This window comes from Sinocyclocheilus anshuiensis, unplaced genomic scaffold, assembly GCF_001515605.1.
Source record: "Sinocyclocheilus anshuiensis isolate Anshui unplaced genomic scaffold, SAMN03320099.WGS_v1.1 scaffold110, whole genome shotgun sequence".
In the NCBI taxonomy this organism is placed as follows: domain Eukaryota; kingdom Metazoa; phylum Chordata; class Actinopteri; order Cypriniformes; family Cyprinidae; genus Sinocyclocheilus; species Sinocyclocheilus anshuiensis.
Genome location: NW_015544155.1, coordinates 1,180,013 through 1,186,497, shown reverse-complemented (window position 1 = coordinate 1,186,497; position 6,485 = coordinate 1,180,013). Strand labels below are relative to the sequence as shown.

At 37.3% G+C, this 6,485-nt stretch overlaps 1 protein-coding gene across 9 annotated transcripts in view; it reads left to right on the top strand.

The window, feature by feature from the left end:
* relch (RAB11 binding and LisH domain, coiled-coil and HEAT repeat containing) overlaps positions 1-6,485 on the top strand; it is a 55,305-nt gene that overhangs the window by 2,429 nt on the left and 46,391 nt on the right. The gene's annotated exons all lie outside the window — the stretch shown is intronic.

Below are 6,485 nucleotides of genomic sequence, written 5' to 3'. Positions count from 1 at the left end.
TCAAGAAAGGCTGACAGAACGGCTGCAATTAGGCACAGAATGATAATCATGGGCCACACTCTTCCTCGCGATAACTGATATGCCTGTGTGGAGACATACAGAATACTGCTGGGAATACTTCATTATTGGTTTACAAAGTTAGAATTTTTTCTCACAACTTCACATTATGAAAACTAACTGGGTCAAAAATAAATTAAGCACAAAAATCTCTAGCCTTTGTTTATGAACATTAATAAAAAAAAGTTTTTTAAAAAAAAAAAAAAAAAAAAATGGCCATTGCAAAAACATTGACAGCCAATCAGAATCCAGCTGACTCGAGTGTTTAAAGTGGCAAAACTGGTGTGCGGATGCTAATATAGTTATCGTTATAGTTCTATTTATAGTTATCGCTCTTGGTGTGCACAGGCCTTAAATCAGTGTCTCATATAAATCTTGTATGATGATAGCATAATGGAACATTTCTGTGTGTTGCTGAAGCTCGTGGAATAACCGCAGGTATTCTACAGTTTGATTGAATGAGGAAAAACTGATCAAATTTTAGACTGAATACTTTCAGGTCTGTCCTGGTTGTATTACAATTATTCCTCAATTTTTATGCGGGGTGTTTTTGCATGAATGCCTGGCATAAGTGCACATCAACTGCACATTTTCTCAGCTGCTGCTGACTGATCATGTGGGTGGGCATGTTAAAATGGCTTTCATGCAGGCTTCTTCATGATTCAAAACAATCATTAATCCATCTAATCAGATGCCTATTGCAAAGAGTATTATATCTGAATATTTGTTCCGTTTCGCATGACAACCATCTTTCCTTCATCGAAGAGGCTTAGATCTGATATGATTAAGATCACTAAAATTGCATGTAGTCCTGCAACTAGGGCTGCACAATTAATCAAATTTCTAATCGCGATTACAATTATGGATGCCACAATTACGTAATCGTTCAAAGCGGCAATTAATCGTTCAAAGTCCACTTATGTTATTCTGCACGCTTAAGATGCGTTTTTTTCTTTCTACATGTTATCTTAAGAGTTTTTCCCATTATTTTAGTTTTAGTATAACATTATAATACCATTCATATTTTTACTTTTTTATAATTTAAAGAAGAAACCAATCCGATGTATAGTTGACATTTGAGGCTTAATACTATAGAAAAGCACAAAGTTTTTCAGTTAGTGTTTTCAACTTGTTTATCAACATCATTCAATGTAAATTGTGATAATATAATTACAATTTCAAGGGAATAATCGACGATTATGATTTTTGTCATAATCGTGCAGCCCTACAGGCCGCAAACCTTTCCACAGTACGTGAAAACCTTAATTCGTTATGTAAAATCAATTGATGTAATTATAAATTCCCTGATTTGACAAATGATGCTATCAGAAATAAAACAATCCTATTCTAAGACCTCTAAAATGGCCTATAAGTTCCAAAAGGTTGTTTTCCCCCAGTGATTCTATAGAAGAACCATTTTGGGTTCCTCAATGAGCCTTTCAGTGGACAGCTCTTTAAGAACCTTTTTTTTCTTAGTGTGAAGAACATTTTAATCATTGAAAGAATCCTTTTCCACTATAAAGGAAATGGAAAGGTTCCATGGATGTTAAAGTTTCTTCATGGAGCCATCGATGCCAGTAAAGAACCGTTATTTTTTTAGGGTGTCGGACCGAAAGACAGGATGTGACCTCACCTCATCAGCTGGTGACACCGCTCTCCAGGGAGAGGGGGATGCTGTAGAAATTAGAGGAGTAGACCTGGGCTGCCTGTTACTTTCAGCCAATCCATATTTTTTAAACAGTATTTTTTCTACTACTTAGTCCGTATTGTAGACTGAACCGTAAGCTTACTGCACATAAATGGCTTTTGAATACATGCCTAATTGCCGCTGACGGCTGTGTATTGACCTGGCTCTAAGAACACAGAGGTTTTAGGAACCACAGGGTTTTATTAGCGTTATGGAGCAAAGCCCCTCCCCAAAAGAGGATCTGGCAACCAGCTGAGAGGGAGCAGATGGCTCTCAACCACGCTTCTGTCACGTCATTGAAGGAGGAGACATTATCAACACCTCACTCAGTCTCGCCGATATTTTACCCTTTGCTAGAGCGACGCAGCATCCGCTTGAGAAGCGTTTCTGGGATGAAAAGGCTTCTTTCTGTGTGTTTAGGATGTGAGAGGATTTGAAGCAACGCTGAATGAATATTGTAACCTGTATGATGCTAGCAGCTGTCGGGTTGTCATCAAAGTGTTCGCCGCACAATTGACTGTGCCCCCCACCTCCCCCGAGCCTATTCATTGAGCTCCGAATGACACAACAAACAGACCAGAATACTCCATTAGGCCTTATAAAGCCTTATAAATGTATTTACATTTTCTACTGATTCTTACAATACAACATTCTGCAGACCTGCATTGACATACTGCCTACATACACACTAAATTTAAGATTAAATTATAAAGACCTAAAATTATCGACAATGTCAAGATTCAGGCCAGGGTTGTTCTTGTCATTGTAAGTGGTAAAGCTCACTGGATGTTTTTTTGAAACATAAAATTGAAACCATATGTCAGTATACACTACTGATTTTGAATTCTGAATTTTGGCATCAAGAAGATTTTTTGAAAGAAATTCACAGTACAGGCTTTTATAATGTTACAAAAGATTTCCATTTCAAATAAATGGTGTTCTTATGAACTTTCTATTCATTAAAGAATCCTAAAAAAAAATGTATCAAGGCCTCCACAAAAATATTAATAAGCACAGCTGTTTTCAACATTGATATAAGAAATGTTATTTGGGCACCAAATCAGCATGTTAGAACAGTTTTTGATATCATTTAGATATAGATATATTAAAACAAAAACAATTATTCTACATTGTAATATTTCACAATATTACTGTTTTTTTTTACTGTATTTTTGATCAAATTAATGTATCCTTGGTGAGCATAAGAGACCTCTTTTTAAAAAAATCTTACCGACTCCAAAATTTTGAATGGTAGTGTATAATAGGAGTCTGGCCACAGGTTTTGTGAATGTATTTATTTAATGTGACCTGTGCTAACTGCTAAGCTATTATGATCCAACCCCATTTTTGTAAATGTACCCCATTCTTACATGGTGAAAAGGCTGTTTTCATGAGAAAATAGATTGTTGCACTTCTGTGGTGCATACATGTAGTAGCTGAAGCGAAAAAGTGGGAGTAAAAGTATAAGGTAAAGTAAAATAATGAGAAGAATGAAGAATGCCTGCAATCTCATTAAAAATAAAAACATAGGCTAAGTAACTTGTCTCCAGGCCTACTGGGGTCCTTCCTAAGCCTGTAGGCCTAAACCTTCACGTTCATGTGGCCCTGAAGGTGTGGCTTTGGTTTTTAATTATTGTGGAAACGACCTTTGTAGTTATTGCTTTATTTATTGATTTTGGTAGCCTGTTTCTAAGAAGAAATGGCTGCTTTTTGTATAGGCTATGTCTTCCTGTAGTGTAAGTGTTTATTACTTCCTCAGATTCCTGAGCTACTAAAATAACCTATTATTGCTAATGCAAAACACTTAGTAGCCAAATTCCGATAGGAGATGTGAAGTTCTGTGTGCTCACTGATGATAAGCTCCTGACAGAACACATAAACTCTCTTTGGTTGTCACATATGTCATATAAATATATAACATTAAGTAGTATAGCAATGTTTTGATGTTACACTTTTCATGGAAATCAACTTACGAATGGTTTACTTATAGTTTCTATAGTTTTTGCATATTAAACTGGAATATGCGAAAGTGTTTAAATTATTTCTACCATTGTGTTGATTATGTGAACAGTACACAGAAGTATGTTTGCACATTTATTGCTTACTCACGAGTCACATGTCTCGCATGACCTATTGAACAAGAGCCCTTCAGTATCATTCCTTGCAGGAAGCATCTTAAGCATAGGTCAGGCCCACATACTGCCTTCGCAGAACCTCCAGCCCCTCCCTGTAAACCAGTTTGACAAGACGTTTATTCAGCACAGCTCCGTGGCACTCTCACATGTCGGATCTCAGCATTGTCATTGAAGTCACGCCCAGAGAGAGACACAAAACTGTTCCTTCATCAATACTTTACTGTCCAAGGCTGTGATGGGCAGGTCCACTAATTTAACTACCAGAGTGTCATTTGACATTTAGCCTGCTGCATTTATACAGAATACAAGCTCACGTTGGCATGCAAACACAAAAAAATCACCTGCTACTCTTTGAAGGCCAGTAATTTTTCTCATTTTAATGGTGGATGTGATGTTGTCGCTTCTCTACATGGACCGCTTTACAGTCACAGGACTGAGTGCATGAGCTTTACTGCCATCATGTGACACATGCTCAAGTCACTGTGATATTTAGCTTGAGTGAAAGAAACTAGGGTGCCATAGCCATGAGAGCACTGGTATTTTAAAGGGCCATATCACTTGTTATATTGTATTTGATGTTATTTGATTTTACTTATTTTGTTCTCTGAAGTACACTTGTCATGTTTGTCTAGGGTTTTGTGCTAACAATCATTTAGCTAAGTCGCTGTTTATGACCATTTTCCAAAAGGAAGGTAGGTGCTACATACAGTCAGGAATAGAACAAGATTTTTCTACTTTTCACTGCAATTATTAGTTCTTCTGGTATAATAGTAGAAATAAAACTCAGTGTGACTGGGCAAGCCATATTTATGAACACACAGTAGATGTTGTTGATGTGTAAATAAGTTATCTTACTGTAATTGGGAGGAAGTTTTGAGTTCTAAAAGTTAAAGTATTGTTTTCATGAGCTTCAGTTTCAAGTTCAATTTGTGTCCTTGCAAAAGATCAAGGAAAATTTGATTTCTTATCACCTGGGGCCTGATGTATAAACATTGCGTATGCACAAAATGGGCATGGAAATGTGCGTACGCAATTTTCCACGCACATTTCGGGATTTATAAAAAACTAGGCGTAAATATGCGCGCACCGTACGGACACTCTAGACCATGCGTACGCACTCTTTTGTCTAGGGATTTAAATAAACAAAAGAAAATATTAATCAAATGGGCAAGAAACGTTGTTAAATAATAACCAACAAGAAGAAAACAAGTTGGAGCAAATGACTCCTCTGAAGAACTGGGTTCTCCCAGAAGAAGTACTGTTGGACAATTCAGCCAAACATTTATACTTTTTATAGTTACTTCCTTGTATTTACGATTTAATGTTTTAATCACAGCGAGGATTGCTTGGCGCATGACAATTCTGCTTTAAATTGTGTTCTAAATAGCAAAACTCATGTTCTGAGAAAATACTTTTGCACGAATAATGATCATTGATGTGAACTTGATTCATCTGATGGCTTTGGAACATATAGGCGGTAATGACAGACGATGGATGCGCTCGTTGATCAAACAGTCCATTGGCTGGTTTGAAAAGGTCCGATGACAGATTGCATTTAAAAACATATGAGATGCAGTGAAATGAAATAAACCTTCACAAATTCGCGTCACGTTTCCTAAACGTTTAAACTGTTTTAACTATGCATGGCTTTCTTTGCATCTCTTGCATGAGACACGAGTGCAGCAAGTCATATTTGTCCATCTAAAAAAATGTGCTGAATATGCGTTCTGTGTGAATGACTTGGTTTCGGTTTTAACCTAATCAAGATCTTCTACGCATTGAGCTAATATATTTCTCTAATATTTTGAACGAATAATGCAGCAGTGGCGCATCTCGTGGGCTAAAGTAAACTAACAAAACATTAAAATGCAACAACGTCACTTACATCATCACCGCATCTCGTGCTCCACTGATGACGCTCCCTGACGCACACCTAACATTCGATTGTACCATTTTTGCATTCAAATGCAAATGTTTATTTTAAATTCGACTAATATTAATTTTTTATTATCAATCTCCTCGTCACAGGCAGGCATTGCAGCATGTGTTCGTGTGTGCTGTCTGCGTCACTCATAACACGTGCCTATATCGTGCACTATATCGAACATTTTTTCTATCGTTATCGATGAAGGTGTACCGTCGATAAATATCGATACCGTTTTATCGCCCAGGCCTAGCTCCATATATGGCTATTTCGGGGAGGAGACGGGGTGGAGATTCATGTACGCACAATCTTCTGCTGACTGGGTATTACAAAGGGAATTTTGCGTAGGTTCTGGTGTACGCATGGCTTCATAAATCTGAAAACTTTTGTACGTACGCAAAATCTAGCTTTTGTGCGTACGCACACATTTAGGATGAAATCTACGTGAAGTTTTATACATGAGGCCCCTGGACCTTAAAAAATATGCAAATAAAATGGAATCTGTAATGCATAGATAAGTACCTGAGCACCATTATTATATCCTCGTTAGGGCTGCACGATAAATCGCATGCGATATTTAACGCGCATCTTGTCAGAAAGCCGGTTCTGTAATCAGCGGTAAATCTCCATCACGTGCGTGCTTTCACATTGAGCAGCATTAACTACACAGAGCCGTTGTTCA